Genomic DNA, 17126 nt, shown 5'->3' on the forward strand with positions numbered 1-17126 from the left:
CTGATGTGTGGTAGTCACCACTTCTCCTGAATGTGAATCGATAAATTTTAGCATTTAAGCCACAATCAAATATCTTGTATAGTATGTGTGACTATATGCACAACTTTTTAATCTGTATCTTTAAAAAAATGCAAGAAATAGCGTGCAGTTTTGACTTTGAAAATTTAAAGAAGAAAATGATCTTTAGTGTGGAGTTTGCGTTTTACAACGTTATGAGCTAAAAACTTATAAAATTAAAGTATGGCCTTTCCATTTGTAGTGCCCGGATGCTATGACACTACAATAATGTGATAATTTTTCAGTATGGCTACGGGAAATCTCGAGTATATTTTGTGAATTGGATCTACGTTTATGTGTGACCTGTGCTGATCTGCTTATTATAATTAATATAACATATCTTCCTTGTGTTTATGCATAATGTTCATGTTCATTGTATATTGGTTAAGCATTTCTGATGACGGTTGTGTGATCCGCTTCTCCCGAAATCTGATTGCCACTTGGAAATTATTTCATATACGTTTGTGTGCCGTGTGTTACGAAGATTACGTGATTAGAAATGTAGACTTCGCCTGCACATCATGCTTGTAAAATCCTCCATTTGCATCGCGGCATTTGATAATAGATTCGCTTTTCGCGAAGGCTTCGTATTATCTCGCAGGCACTGAACCCGAATGCAATTGTAATAGTTGATGACACTACCCAAGCAGCACAATGTACTGAAAGTCGAGTGCAATAGGGGTGGACGGTATGTGTCTTATCAATGTTCTTTAGTTTCACGAGTCTGTTCAAGGCTTTCCACCTACCCGTCCACCCCTATTGCACCCGACTTTCAGTACATTTTGCTGCTTGGGTAGAGAGTTTTAGCAGACCGTTGATAACGTGGATAGCGTCTCACCGTATCAACTGGAACCAGTGGATAAGATTCTGAGTCACGCACGAGTGCGATTGGTTCCGATAGAGACGATAACTTTATCAAGGGTATACTAAAACTCACTACTGTGTCGCGAACGCTTTGACGTATCCCACCGCAATCAGTTACCTTGCCTTCCCAGGCAGCACAATGCACCGAAAGTCGAGTGCAATAGGGGTGGACGGTATGTGTCTTATCAATGTTCTTTAGTTGCAGGAGCGTGTTCAAGGCCTTCCACCTACCCGTCCACCCCTATTGCACTCGATTTTCAGTACATTGTGCTGCTTGGGGTATTTCCCGTTTTGCCCAGCTTGGACGGCTCCTTTTTCCTATCCAGTCATACAAACGGACAACTGCATTGCCGAAAATATTTATTCCGCACTCCAATCGGGTTGCTTGTCAAAGACGCCTTTTCTTCTTCTTTTCCTACGTCTGGGCTAGTGCAACTGTTTGAGAAATATACCTGCACTGTGGGATTTAATTCATGAAATATGATAAGTTTTCACAAAAGATTAGTGATCCTTTTTTGTAATCATAGACTGATGTATCATGCCTCTAAATTTCAATGACCGATCCTTCTTCGGCAATTCTATCCTTCGGTTGTTGAAGTTGTACAGGGTGTAGTTGGGTAAAACCTATTTGATGGTCAGCTCTGATTCCATATGATAATTCTTACACACAGTGTGGAATATTCTCTTCCTTAGTGATCACTGTTCTCAGTCTAGCCATGCTAAATGCAAAGTGTTTTTCATTGTGATGCGTAGAATTCATTACAATGATGACAAAGATGGCATTTATTGTTTCAGTTACATGCTTGTTTATTCCGATAAATTACAATTGTCCTATTCCAATCATTGAAGTTTTCGTTTGTGTTCTTGATTGATGAATTCGGAATGTATTACATAATAATGTCTTATTATCGGTCGCTTGCATCCAGCGTTGATTAATGCAATCGATATGTTGTCGCCGCATTTCTATCGCTTCAGTAACTTGCACTTTGTTGCGACGAACTTGCACAATCTCTTATTCCTGTTTCCTTTCTTTGTATGAAGGTTCTTGAATGGCGTACGAGACAGTATTAGATGAAAATCATCCGGTGGTCCACCGCAGTTGATATGTTCGTTGAGTTTCAATAAGTGATGATACATCAGACCTTGTACAACAATATTGAACTTCTACTCATTCAACATCGTTGCAAGAACTGATAGAAGAAAATAATTGCGTTGCCGTGGTAGTGGAACATATCATGTGATAAGATTTTATGTACTTTCCATTTCAGATATGTGTAATTTCAACAAATCCGTAATGAATCGTGCGATATAGACCGCTTGTATATGATAATTTGATCTGACTGATTTCTTGATGAACGCAATGCCCATTGCAATAATTGCAATTACATCTAGTCTAGTGTATTTCAATTCTTCGTTAGCACCTCAAAAACTCCGCCATCAATCCCAGTGGCCCTTCCGACGTTGATGTGCAGATCTTTAGATTCGGCATATAAATTCTTGCACCTCCAGTTCTGTGGTTTGCACCATATCTCCGAATACGACCATGTCTAGGACGTATTGAAATGCAGCGATAATGGAATCGTTTCGCGGCTCTTCCTTTTTGAAGCAGTTTTTTATCACATCTTCCCATGACTTATGGTATCGAGTACAAAATCTGTCCATCTCTTCAATGTAGAGCAATTGTCTCTTCTGTTGTCAGGTGCACGTATACACTTAATTCAAAGCATATTGATTGATTGATTTAAAAGAAAAAAATGGAGATGGTAGTCTCGAGCCACTCGGGACTGGCTACTCCAGGACGCGTTATTAATAAAAGAAAGGGAAACTACACTAACCTCGACGCTTTGAAACGCTTTGAAAGAATAAATGAGAACATCATCACCGAGCTTGTCACCAAAAGCGAAGTCTCAAGGCACTAAAAACAAAGAGTGTCACAATGTGTCAAACAGGTCCGTCGAGACGAGAAATTGCACAAGGGCGCGCATGGCAGGTATGAGCTGATTTGCTGGCCAGCACCCAAGAACCTTTTCGGTGGAGTATGGCCGATTATCCAGGCGAGACAGGGACGACACAAGGGTACATCGGTGTGCACTGTACCTCGGGCAGTCTTGAAGTATATGATCCACGTCCTCAACTACATCACACAGACTGCAGTTGGGGGACGGGACCATGCCGAGCTTAAACAAAAGTCGTCCACTGTATGGCACGTTGAGGCGAAGCCTGTAGATGAGCGACGTGATGGGTCGAGGAAGCGCTGACGGCATATAAAAACGGAGATCTGGGTCCACCCTGCGCAGGAACGACGTAGAAGGGACACTTCTGCGCCAGTGTTCACTGCACAGACGTCCCATGAGAGCACCAATTGCTTGCTTCGCGTCCGCTTGGGTGAAATACGTACGGTGCGTCGGTACGCCTCGTGCCACATGAGCCCGTCTCGCAAGTAGGTCGGCAGCCTCATTCCCAGGGACGCCACAATGACCTGGGATCCACTGCAAGGTGATGTTATGTGTCTGTGTGACAGCACATGAATACTCCCTGAGGACGTCACACACCAGTGGAGCGAGGGAGCTCGAGCCCAGGGTGCACTGCAGAGCTTGGAGGGCGGTTTTGGAGTCACTGTATATGGTCCAGTGGATCGGTGGTTGACGGGACACAATGAAGGAAAGCGCCATAAGAATGGAATGCAGCTCGGCCACAGCAGCCGACGTCGGGTGCGACAGCTTAGCGCTTCGTTCAATCGACAGCTCAGGGATTACGAATGCACAGGTAGAGCCGGTCTGTGTCGATGAGCCACCAGTAAAGATTTTAATTCTGCCTTCATCGCGATGAAGCAGACTCAGGGTGAGTTGGCGAAGAACAATTGTTGTAGCCGATTTTCTGGAAGTCAAGCCAGGGACATTGACATGCACAGATGGTGCCTGAAGGGCCCATGGAGGGACTGCGGGTAGAACCAGTTTTTTATGCTTTGGAATGAGGCTGCGGTGAGCTAAAACGGCTTGGCAGTACCCGGATGCTGGTCGCCGAAGAATGTCGCGCACTAATGTGTGACGGTAGTGGCGAGTGGAGAGCCTCATGTAGTGCCCAAGAGATTGTGCCGTCCGCATAAAGATCAGCGAAGGCTCCTTTGCTTCAGCCATGACAGGGGCAGTTGACGTTGATTTGTGGACACCAAGGCACTGTTTCATGCTCTTTGCAAGGACGGTTTCCAACACTTGTTCAGACGAAGGACAAAGACTATGCAACACTGGAAGATGGTACATTAACATTTGTCGTATGAGGGACCGGTGCAGACCAAGCAATGCCCTTGTAGAAAGCCCCCAGCGGGCACCACAGAGGTATCGCAGGACACTCAGTCGAGACTCAGCTCTACCTCTCAGACAACGAACCTCCGCTCTCCAGGACAGACAGCGGTCAAGAACCACACCAAGAAACTTATGGTGTGTAACACGCCGCACGACATTCCCACCTATATGAAGCTGAAAGTTCTTCAAATGACGGCGAGTAAAAGGCAAAAAAAAAAAACAGTCTTCTCATGAGAGAGGTCCATGCCTCTGTTTTCCAGGAAAGCAGCTACAACATCAAGGGCACACTGTAAGCGGCGCTGTAGCGCTGGCCACTGCTTGCCGGATGTCCATATGCATATATCGTCAGCATACAAGCTGATGTTGACGCCCCGTGGAAAGAGAGCTGGTAGAGCAGCCATCACGACATTGAAGAGGAGTGGGCTGAGGACCCCGCCCTGTGGGACACCTGCTGTTGTGCTGTGATGAGACGTTTCACCATCCGAAGTCATCACAAAGACAGTTCTACCACGTAGATAGTTGGCTATCCACCTGAGAGCTCGCCCAGTAACGCTCAGGGAGAAAAGCTCATGGAGTACATGGCCGTGGCTTGTAGTGTCATAGGCTCGCTTAATATCAAGGAATGCTGCCACGGTTAGTAGACCATCCGATCTAGACTGTTCTACGTGGGTTACCACATTCAAGACACAATCCATTGTACAACGAGCTCTCCTGAAACCTGCCTGCGCCGGGTGTAGGAGCGTCCGGGACTCCAGAAACCAGTCAAGGCGGTCCAATATTAGCCTTTCCATTACCTTGCCCAAGCAGCTTGCATAAAAGCATATTAATGCTCATTTTATTGATTAAAATTTTATTATCTGGTTTAGAATGCTACAATATCCACCTGTCGTGAGTATTATAGAAACTGATTTACAGAAGGATATGATGAGCAAGAAAAAACGTGTGCTTTCAATGATTCTGTATTCATGCTGCTTGCTTAGAAATGATTTGTCTGAATTAATTATTGTTTCGACTTTGTTTCACTTTGTTTCACTCGACTGATATTCTATGAGTTGTGAAGTTACTACCTGAAATAATTATTTTCTTCTATTTGTTTCAATTGTTCACTCGATTGACATAAGTAAAAATAATCTCTAAGATGGGAATGCCTCATATCCCTGAGTTCCATTTCACATTTGATATTTCTGTGTGGTTCATCTATATAGGACTTTCTGTTGCAAGATATTACAAAAATGGATGTAATTAAATTAGTTTCTCGTTTTTGATTGAGTATTGTTGCTATCATTTAATAATTTGGACTTTCCCTACATGTTCAATAAAAAATATCACCTCTGTACAAACTTAGCCCACTACGTCATCCACTTTGACGAAAGACTTCCGTTTCAAGGAAAGTATGCAAAAAGATAGTGATCCCCACGAAATCGGCAACTATTAGCGTTGCACAACAAAATATATTGCCTTTGTACTATCTTATCTGACTCCGAGAGCGCCCTGTTTGCTGGAGGAAGGAATATAGCCCCCAACCCTTTGAGTGATAAAGCATGGAAGTTGCTTTGTTTTGGTCATATAGATAGAGACAAAGTCTCCCGACTTTGAGAAAAAAGACTGAAAACCGAGATGAAAACAGTGCATATTTTCTATGTCTTGGACACCTCCATCAAGGTTTGTAGCGTTCGTTAGAATGAAAATTGTATTGTGTTCGATTAGATTGACCGCCGAATTCATGAACGAGCCTGGACTCGACGCCCCTCCTCGACTCTAACGAGTGGAGGAAAGCACCGCTCCTCCACTCAGAGAGATCATGCGTTTCATGAACCCGCTTCGGCGATTCCTCCGCCAAGGCTGTCCTCGAGAAACCGTCCTCAGATGAAGCTGTACTCTCGTCCCCAGACGTCTTTCGGGACCCCTCGAAAATGTTAATTATCGTGCTTAAAACACAATTATGGCATGAAAAATAAATGCAATTCTTTACTTTATTTCGACCAACGTGCATTACAAATACAAAGACAAAGGACTGCAAGTGTTTGAGGAAGGGAGCAGGTGTTTCGAACAGGGAAACAGACTGACAGGTTTCCTAGTTTTTTGGTCTGGCAACTACAACCATAACGGCAGCAGCTAGCTTAATGGCATGGTCACCTCGTATCGAATAATATGAAAGATGGTGTCACTGCTTGTCATTCTTCTATTATGTTACAATATGTGGCGTGAATGACTGTTTGTTAGCGGATTGCTACGTTCACCGAACGCCTTGAGGGCAGCTATAAACAATCAAACAAACAAAAAAGATTTTACAACAACGTCCCGAGCAAAGAATCGGTGAGACCATTCTTGGGGAGTCACCGCGAGCATGTCGTACGAACTTTTATGGTCCTAATTCGTGCTCTGCCTAAACGGTGGAGCCTGTTATCCCACCCAACAAACGGAATTGGCACTATTGGAACAACTACAAAAAAAAAACATGATATGGCCTGGGGTGACACTATTGGGACATCTCCCAAATACACTAAAGGGGGGGGGGATGCCACAGAACTCTCGCGACCGTTTGCGACGAAAGATGCACGATTTGCAGCTTTGTCTTTGACTGCAAAAAAGAAAAAAGAAATGAAAAACATGAATGAAAGATCTGTTGAGCCGTTTCGAAGATTGCTGGAGCAGGGGTTGGGCCAGTTTGATACAGTTTAAAGATTACAGAGAAACATAAGCATTGAGGAGGCAGATCAGATGTCCAGTCAATGCACTGTTTCTTTTTTTTTTGCACCACTTTTTGCGGGACAACATCCTTCAAACATACCTTCTTTGTGCGTGTGTGTGTAAATAGTGCGCTTTGTGTGTGTAAATAGTGCGACAGAAGGAAAATTTATTACACCTTGTCTTGAAAAGCGTAATTGCGAGAAGGTGTGGGATTTTTTCCACAACGCGGCACACCGACACATTCACACACACACACACGCATTCACATTCACAATGTCTCTTGTGGCAGTTCGAAAAGTCCTAACGCCATAAAATCACATGTCGACGGGCAGCTGTAGCACAGGAGGTAGCGGCAGCCCACGATTGAACAAACTTTCCTCCAGCGGCAATGTATTCAAAAGGCTTCGTACGGTTGTCTTCATGAAGCGGTACCGTATACCATATGAGGAACTCGTGTTAGTTTGGAGAGGAGAGGAGGGATAACTCAAAAGACGTTTGATGGCCCCTTAATGAACGTTGTCACTCAGTGGTACTGTTGTCAGCGCCCAGTTAAAGCCCATCGTGGCACAAAACGCCCGATGAACGCAGCGAACGACATGTCTTCCGTCATGACACCAACCAAACTCGAGTTGAGGAGCGTTCCCGAAGTAGCACCGATGCTACCTCGAGATTTTCGAGGAATTTCACCGCCGTATTCTTGAACAAGCCTCGACTCGACGCTCCGCCTCGACTCCGACGAGTGGAGGAAAGCGGCGCTGCTCCACTCGAAGAGCCCATGCGTTTCATGAACCCGCTTCGGGGATTCCTCCGCCAAGGCGCTCGTCGAGAAACCGTCCTCGAATAAAGCTGTAGTCTCGTCCCCAGCCGTCTTTCGGGACCACTCGAAAATGTTAATTATCGTGCCTGAAACACACTGATGGCATGAAAAATAAATGTAATTCTTTACTTTATTTCGACCAACGTGCATTACAAATACAAACACAAAGGTCTGCAAGTGTTTGAAGAAGGGTGCAGGTGTTTCGAACAGGGAAACAGACTGATAGGTTTCCTAGTTTTCTGGTCTGGCAATTACAACCACAACGGCAGCAGCTAGCTTAATGGCATGGTCATGTCGTATCAAATAATATGAAAGATGATGTCACTTCTTGTCTCTCTTCTATTATGTTACAATATGTGGCGCGAATGACTGTTTGTTAGCGGATGGGTACGTTTACCCAACGCCTTGAGGGTAGCTATAAACAATCAAACAAACCAAACAGATTTTACAACAACATCCCGGGCAAAGAATCGGGGAGACCATTCTTGGGGAGTCACCGCGAGCTTGTCGTACGAACTTTTATGGCCCTCAATCGCGCTCTGCCTAAACGGTGGAGCCTGTTATCCCACCCAACAAACGGAATTCGTACTATTGGAACAACAACTGCAAAAAAAAAAAAAGAAAAAGAAAACGAGAGAGAAAAAAAAACATGAATGGAAGATTTGTTGAGCCGTTTCGGTGATAGCTGGAGCAGGGGTTGGGCAAGCTTGATACAGTATAAAGATTACAGAAAAACATTGAGGAGGCAGATCAGATGTTTACTTTTTTAGATGTCCAGTCAATCCACTGTTTCTTTTTTTGCACCACTTTTTGCGTGAAAACATCCTTTAAACACACCTTCTTTGTGTTAAATAGCGCGACAGAAGGAACATTTATTACACCTTGTCTTGAAAAGTGTGCTTGCGGGAAGGTGCGGGATTTTTTCCACAACGCGGCACACCGTCGTTTCTGGCACATTCACAATGTCTCCCGTGGCAGTTCGAAAAGTCCTAACGCCATAAAATCACATGTCGACGGGCAGCTGTAGCACAGGAGGTCGAGGCAGCCCACGATTTCACACATTTTCCTCCACTGGCAATGTATCCAAAAGGCTTCGTACGGTTTTCTTCATGAAGCGGTACCGTATACCATACTATGAGGAACTCGTGATCATCAAAATGGTCAAAAGGAGTTTGATGGACCCTTATTGAACGTTGTCGCTCAGTGGTAATGTTGTCAGCACCCAGTTCAAGGCCATCGTGACACAAAACGCAGTCGATGGACGCAGCGAACGACCTGTCTTCCGCCATGACACCAGCCAAACTCGAGTTGAAGAGCGTTCTCGAGGTAGCACCGATGCTACCTCGAGATTTTCGAGGAATGCACGGAGGAATTCCTCCACTCGAGGAGCGTTTCGAGTCAAGGTCGATTTATGAAGCGCAAAACCGGCCTCGAGGAGAAGCTCGAGTCGAGTTTCGAGTCGAAGCTCGTTCAAGAATACGGCGATCCTTCTCATTATTTTCTTATGTCTATGCTATTCACTTAATCAGAAATTGATTAACTAAAAGTTGTGTAATGTTGGAATAAACAACTTATCTTCCCTATTGCTCTCGAAATGTTCATAACTGTCACAAAACAGGCGTACGCCTCCCGTCTTCAACAAATCAGGGCAGATATTATTAGAGCTGGTAGTTGGCTAGGAGCGTGCTATGCGGTGAAGTTCATTTTTAATATATCTTCTTCTTATCTTCATCTTATCTTCTTAGATTCTATTTTCTGTGTTGGATTCATAAAACAAAGTAATGTTTGTAGTGTCTCTTAGAACGAAAATTGTATGGTGTTCGACTAGATTAAGTCACGAGGATGATTTTATGAGAGTTAAATGATAGATTATTCTTCCCTGTTGTTTGATTAAGAATATCTTCTATGATTAAATGTAATGTTATAGATTTTATTTCCTCTTGTGTTGGTGTCGTTCTTGTTGTTCGTGTCCCATGGTCTTCCAGGGTCTCTGTTGTTCACAATTAATTACATACATCTATCAGCACTTGTAGTTATGATCCCGCAATTTCAATGACGTTGGTCACGTCTCAGACTTTTTTATAATACAACCTGTAATTTTGATTGTAGTCGTATTGGTTAACAATATCTTCTTTGATTAAATGTAGTGTTATAGATTTTATTTCTTCTTGTGTTCGTGTCGTTCTTGTCGTTCATGTCCCATGGTCTTCCATGGATTCAAGTATGGTTGTTGATATTAAAATGTACCTTTTCAGATTAACCAATGTGTCCTCAGTATTGTATGTATTAATGAAAGTAGAATATGATATTGAATTAGATTCTATTTCAGATTATTGTTGCTATAATGAGAGTATGATTGTTGATATTAAAATGTATCTTTTTCAAATTATCCAGTGTGGCCGCAGTATTGTACAAATCATTGAATGCGAATGTAGTTTCATATAATAATAAGTTATCTTTCAGGTTGTTGGTGCGGGGCTCCCTAAGTGAACAATTGGTAAACAATGTGATGAATGTTGATATTAGGTTTTCTTTCAGAATCCGATGACTTGCAATATTAATAGCGAATAAATTATGTATATTCTTTACATGTACTGTCTTGTGTTTTTATTTCTTCTGTTACAGGTCGTGAAGGTTTTTTGGCTGGGTTTTTCTCCTTCGCCTGATTGGCATCAGAATTGGTAAATTTCGAGCACTGTTGGCTTCGATAAATACATTTCAACTTGATTGGCAATATAATCGGCATTAATAAATATATTTTAACTTGTACTTTTTGTGTATGACTCCTCTTTGCATGTCCATGCATGTTATAAGTGCGCGGACAACCCTCCGCACACGCGCCGCGCGGGAAAAAATACGCGTGTGAAGTCGGCCCAGGGGTCAGTAAATGCGCCCGTAACTCTCATTTCCCGTTACGCCCAACCATCTTTTACTACTAAAATGATTTAGCAAAGATGTCAGTGTGGCAGACGAAACGAGTTACCTTGTACAAATGGTCGAAGCGGGGAAAGATTGTGGAAGAACAAGTGATATGGGAAATGCTAGGCGGAATGGTATGAATGAACTTGTGAAATACAGACAACCTTGCAATGTATCGACGTCTTTCTAGGTTAGGGAGTTGAAGTTGTTGTTTAATTACCGAGACTGAAGAATGACGTGAGTAATCACCAACAATGAAACGGGCTGTTCTATTTCGGGTGGCTTGAAGAGCGGAGGATAAGTATTGTTGAGTTGGGTCCCACAAAGCTGAGGCATACTCCCGTTTTGAACGTACTAGTGATAAGTATGTAGATGGGTAGAAATCCAGCGAACCGGTAGAATGTAGGAAGGGAGTTGCCTCAGGACAGAAGCCGCCGATATTTCGAACAGAGACTGTTCTTCTTCTGGGCACCGTCCTCATCATTGGCATGGTATTTAAAGGGTTAGGTGTGACGTGTTTAAAGGTTCATGCGAATTGTGGGTCAACAGCCCGGAGGGAAGAAAGGTTCCGTACGGGTTTTTACGGCCGGAGTGAATGGCTGCTTTGTTAGAGTGTGGAGGGGATTATGTGAACGTAGTGATCTAGGCTACAGACCGGTTACAGAAAAATGGAAGGTTCACGAACACGTGGACGAAACGGGACAACAGGCAAGAATTGGCAAGCATGGCGAAAGATAAGGAGGTTAGTGGTTACGTGGGGAAAATTCCAGAACCAGCAAAGGTTTTTTTTTTTAAATATTTGTAATGCAAAGTTGTGGCATGCAATAAAGAAAGTAGAAAGCAGTGGTCATGCATAACATAACAGATGATAATGGAGGTAGAAGGGAAAAGCATATTTTATTTGTGAAGTGTTTCAGACGTGATAGGGAGTCTTATCTCATATACAAGTTCAACGCTCTTCACCCGTCCGGTATCAACAAATCACAAGGCACCCTAGAAACACTTCACAAATAAAATATGCTTTTCCCTTCTACCTCCATTATCATCTGTTATGTTATGCATGGCCACTGCTTTCTACTTTCTTTATTGCATGCCACAACTTTGCATTACAAATATTAAAAAAAAAAAAAAACCTTTGCTGGTTCTGGAATTTTCCCCACGTAACCACTAACCTCCTTATCTTTCGCTATGCTTGCCAATTCTTGCCTGTTGTCCCGTTTCGTCCACGTGTTCGTGAACCTTCCATTTTTCTGTAACCGGTCTGTAGCCTAGATCACTACGTTCACATAATCCCCTCCACACTCTAACAAAGCAGCAATTCACTCCGGCCGTAAAAACCCATACGGAACCTTTCTTCCCTCCGGGCTGTTGACCCACAATTCGCATGAACCTTTAAACACGTCACACCTAACCCTTTAAATACCATGCCAATGATGAGGACGGTGCCCAGAAGAAGAACAGTCTCTGTTCGAAATATCGGCGGCTTCTGTCCTGAGGCAACTCCCTTCCTAGTGATAAGTATGCTCGTTTCCTAATTTCCTGGGGTGCGAATTTCAGGTTACGTCGAATATAGCCAAGAGTTCGGTTAGCATTGCCAGCAGTGAATTCAATGTGCTTATTCCAAGTTAGGTCTTGGGAGAGATGAATGCCAAGATACTTGTAAGCCCTATTGAAAAAAACCCATAAGTAATTCCTATAGGTCCTGTGTAAAATTATACAGGATGCTACAGGATCGTTATGGGTTATTTAGGAACCTATATAACTCCTGTGTAGGCCATTATGGGATCCTAAATGAGTCCATGCAGGAGTCATGTAGGACCATGCAGGACCCATAAGTTCCTACATTGAGGATGTAGGAGTTACACGGGTCCTATATGTGGACCATGCAGGAGTCATACAGGGTCACATACGGCCACATAGGAGTCATCCTTTGTCGACCAGTTATAAGTCCCTGAAACCCTGAAACAAGGAAGAACGTGCAGGAACACATATCAGCCCTACCTAAAATCAATATTAATTTTTACATGTAAAAATTTTATATTGATTTTAGGAGGGCTGATATGGGGGGGGGGGGTGTTTCATCAGTTATTTTAAGCTGCAGCTTAAAATAACTGATGTCCGATTCATTTTTGGAACATACATACAAGTCCATTATTGATCGACCAAACATCAAACATAAAATGATGCGTGCGTTCCATGCACACATTTGGCATATTACAGTACTTTGCGTTTTTCACCCGTCCTGTTGTGTTGAACCCCATCCAGCGATATTGCTTTGTCGTTCGATGGGTTTCCAGGTCTAATATCTCGGCCTGCAGCTGTCATATCGGGACGCGGTTTTTGTGACGAATTCCCGTTTCTTCCCCCTTCGCCTGCATGCTCGTGGCTTGTGAGAAATCCTGACAGTTGCCGAGATATTTGGAAATTCAAGGCCCCCGCCGGTGCTTCCGACACCTCCAAAGTCCCGTACCTCTCGCACGGTTTGTCGGATCGAGACCAAAATTTAGGTCCGAACAGGTCTGGAATAGCTCTACGATCGCTCAAATCACACTAGCAGCTGATCTCTAGTGATTTAGAAGTTGTACGAGGAGACGCGTTAGAAACGCCGTTTTTTCGAACTTCGGGGCCCTTTTTCGGAAATAAGCTCGCGTCGGACATGATATATCTTTGGAGAGCATACTGTTATCGACGCGGTGCACGTGGTAAAATTTACCACACTTTTCCATCTTTAGTGGTTCTCGAGTTACAGGTTTCCGCGTTTACTGGCCTCCCAGTACATGGGACCGACGGCTTCCCCCCCCCCCCCCAAAACGTTCCCCTTGCTGCGACATGGTCGTATTTCCCTTCGTTGTGACAGTCTCGATGTGCTCTTTCGTTGATGCCGTAGACGCGCGACGTTCCGTTCTCGCGATATCGGCTTAAGAGTATGACGAGGCGACCAGTCTGGCTAGCGCAACTCTGAAACGCTTCCCACTGTTCGGTGTCTCAACTCGCATACAACTAGTGAGAGGTCATGTTCTAGAGCAACCTGATCAGAAAAGGAAGAAATCTTGCGATAGATAACACAGTCATCGGCAAATAGCCGTGTGGTGGAAGAAATATTATTAGGGAAGTCGTTAATATAAATAAGAAAGAGAAGGGGACCAAGCACCGATCCCTGAGGGATACCAGATGTTACAGCAAAATAACCGGAACGATGATCAATGCATATTACGAAGGAAGAGCGATTCGTGAGGAAGTCTTGTATCCAATAATAGGTTTTAGAGTCAATATTAGTAGCACGAAGTTTCTGTAAAATGTAATTATGAGGCACTTTGTCGAAAGCCTTACGGAAGTCTAGAAATACGGTGTCAGTTTGTGCAGATACGTCAGCGTTAGAAAAGAGATCGTGAAGAAAAGATGCAAGCTGAGTTTCGCAGGAACGGTCCCTACGGAAACTGTGTTGAAGTGGATAGAAGAAGTCATTCTTCTCAAGACATTTCGCAACATGTGAATAAATAATGTGTTCTAGTAGTTTACAGCAGATACTTGTTAGCGATATGGGTCGGTAGTTATTAGTTAATTGGGTGTGGTCGGACTTAAACACTGGGATGATCTTCCCTACTTTCCAATCATACGGTAGCATTGAAGTATGCAAGGACTGTGAAAAGATGTATGCCAGAATCATACTAGAGGTTTGCCTGGTCATTATTAGTACTTTGGTATTCATATTATATGGCCCGGAGGATGTGGATGATTTGAGTGACTCGATTAGCTTGCAGATGCCTTGGGAAGTGATACATTCCAATAGCACTCACGCTTCTTGAGGTATGTACGTAGCATGGTCCTTATGGCTCATAGTGAAGACACAGGAAAAATGTGCAGCAAATAGTGAAGCACACTCGTCCGGGGGTATTGGATTCCCACCAGTGTCGGACAGACGGATGGCGTTGTCCTTAACAGGAGATATCTCATTCCAGAATCTCCTTCCCAGTAAACCACCGATGTCCCAAGGACGTCTACATGATGTTACCCTCAGGACGATGAAGACATCCTGAGGACATCCTGAAACATAATTTTGACATACTTGGGACGTACTCAGAACTGCCAAAATAACATCCGCGCACGTCCCAAGGAAGTCCATAGTACGTCAATGACGACCTTTTACGGACCTCTAGTGGACCTTTTTCCCGTGCCTTAGCCAGGCTTACTGGCGTTCTCTGAACATTACATCAACACCGCACAGCAGTGCGTATCAGTGGCACAAACAAGCAACATTAGATCAAACACTTTATTTCGTATGAAACTGAGCGTCATAGCATCGTATTACCTCACCAGGTATTATATCACAGCGTAACATGACCAGCCTTTTTTTCGCATTATTATTGAGAACTTACATGTCTTTGAAAACATGATGTCCATGAACACACACAGCATCGGTCCACAAAGGGAAAAACCTAAAGGTATATGCCCGCAATGTCCGAAGTGCGACGCTGAAACATATGTTGAAGCGCTGGCATAACCGACGACCATGCTGCGCACTGTGTTTCGTACAACTGGAGATTTGCGATGTGTCCAGCTTGCCTTTCGTGCGCAAAAATTAACGCTATCCAACTTCGGCTATATTCACTTTTCGCCACGGACTCCCTTCCCTGCCGCGTCATGTGAGCTTAACCTGCAAGAAATGTAGTTTCAAAAACACTGCTACAGCAAAATGTCACTGTGAAGTACGCATCGACGTATACGCATACCTTTAGACACAGCGCCTATGGTTGCAGTCTGCAGTAGCCTAGCATTCTGCCTATCAACAGCCCTATTGCCTGCGAAGACGGGAAACGCATGGATAACCACGTAGTAGGAACGTGAATGCCTCGCACATTCACTACGTACCTTCAAAACGGGTAAAATCTTGAAAATGACGCGGGCGACGCCACTTGGAGATCCATAATTCACATTCATCCGCTACGACGTTTCCACACATCTGTAAAAGAGTCAACAAGGTGCGACACATTGTACTTCCCTGCAAATTCTTTATTAAAATCACTCAGCATTTTTTACATACAGTGGCACAGCCGTAAAGGCTTGTGCTGCCGTGGAGCACATGACGAAGTTGCACGGGTGAAGCGTATAAACACAAGTCACTGAAGAGCTCTGAAACGCACTTTAGCGTAACTTACCTGATGTCTTTCAACATCTCTGTGACCTTCCCACGTCGTGAGTGTGCTGTCCCAACCGCGTTGTTCACCGCAATCAATACGTCGAAAGTATCTGAAATTCATAGATTAGACATTAGTAACGGGGCCACTGACGATGTTGCATCTTCACCTTGAAAAGTGCTGGTAGGGTCACGAGTACACTTAGCTGAAAGATAAAGCATAGGGTAATAATCACACTGCTAGCATAAAGTAATAGAACCCACACGCTAGGAATGATACCAAACAAAAGTTGCACGAATCGTACAAACATAGAACTAACCTTTATTCTAAGAAATCGCAAGGCTTCTGGACCTATCTTCCAGGGTGCACACATAAAAGCACCCCCAGGCAACACTAGTAGGGCATAAAAACACATTCACAGCAGTCCAGGGCACCAGAGCAAGAGCAACGACGGAACGCGAGACAACGGGAGCCAGAAAAAGGCGTGCGAACGCAACGAAGCTTGCAAGCGAAATGAATGGACGCCGCCCGCAGCGCAGAAACGGCAGGAAGGCCACCTGCCCGCCAGGCCATGCGCCATGCCCCAGCGCCCAGGCGCTCCTCGGAATGTAGCAAGGGAACGGAAAGTCGCGCGAATACGGGACCAACGCTATCGGAAAGAGGACGTTTTCCTCTTCAAAAACACATCTCAATCACCTTCCTACGCCAGCAAGAACCCGATATCGAAAAAAATGCCCCAGGCCCATGTATCAGAGAACCGCCGTTGCCACGGTGTTCTAACTCGAGAACCGAGAGGGATAGAAAGATGCGGCAAGTTTCTACGCGTTTCCCATGCCGAGTGCGTGTGCCCATTAAAAGGAAGTCGGATCCGCCGTGGGCTTCAGGCCTGAAGGCAGGGACAAAAATCGGTGAACGGTGGTCGGTGGCAGGAATTTCGAGAATGACGTCTTAACCACTGGAAATCGACGGCTGGTCTCAATTGGAAAGTTGTAGAGCAGGGAACAGAGCACGCGCGCACAAAATTTCGACTAAATCGGACATCGAGTAATCGACTTACGACACCGAAAAGTGGGAAGCGTTTCAGGGTGGCTCTAGCCAGCCTCGCAGCTCGTCATGCTCTTAAAGGGACTATGAAATTTCCCGAACCCCCATACTTTTTTTCGATGGAAACTGTTCTTCCCGCAGAGAAACTAATATGCCACAAATTTTTCCGGACGAAATCGCTCCACTCTGCGAGGAGCGCGCGCTGGAAATGTCTCTTCCGCGTTCCTCCTCTCCCGCGCATATTTCCCTGCCGATGGTGTAACTGTACGGACCGCTCTTCGGTTCCCCGTTACGTCA

General features: G+C 44.4%; 1 long non-coding RNA gene across 1 annotated transcript; it reads right to left on the bottom strand.

Annotated features, from left to right (window-relative positions):
• Positions 1–15176: 15176 nt before the first annotated feature.
• On the bottom strand, positions 15177–15757 carry LOC135373056 (uncharacterized). Its single transcript, XR_010416245.1, has 3 exons — positions 15692–15757; positions 15381–15610; positions 15177–15304 (listed from the first exon to the last, which is right to left on the bottom strand). It is a non-coding gene; the product is annotated as an uncharacterized LOC135373056 (long non-coding RNA).
• Between the last annotated feature and the right edge of the window lie 1369 nt (positions 15758–17126).

The sequence above is a fragment of the Ornithodoros turicata genome, unplaced genomic scaffold (genome assembly GCF_037126465.1).
Source record: "Ornithodoros turicata isolate Travis unplaced genomic scaffold, ASM3712646v1 Chromosome20, whole genome shotgun sequence".
Taxonomy (NCBI): Eukaryota; Metazoa; Arthropoda; class Arachnida; order Ixodida; family Argasidae; genus Ornithodoros; species Ornithodoros turicata.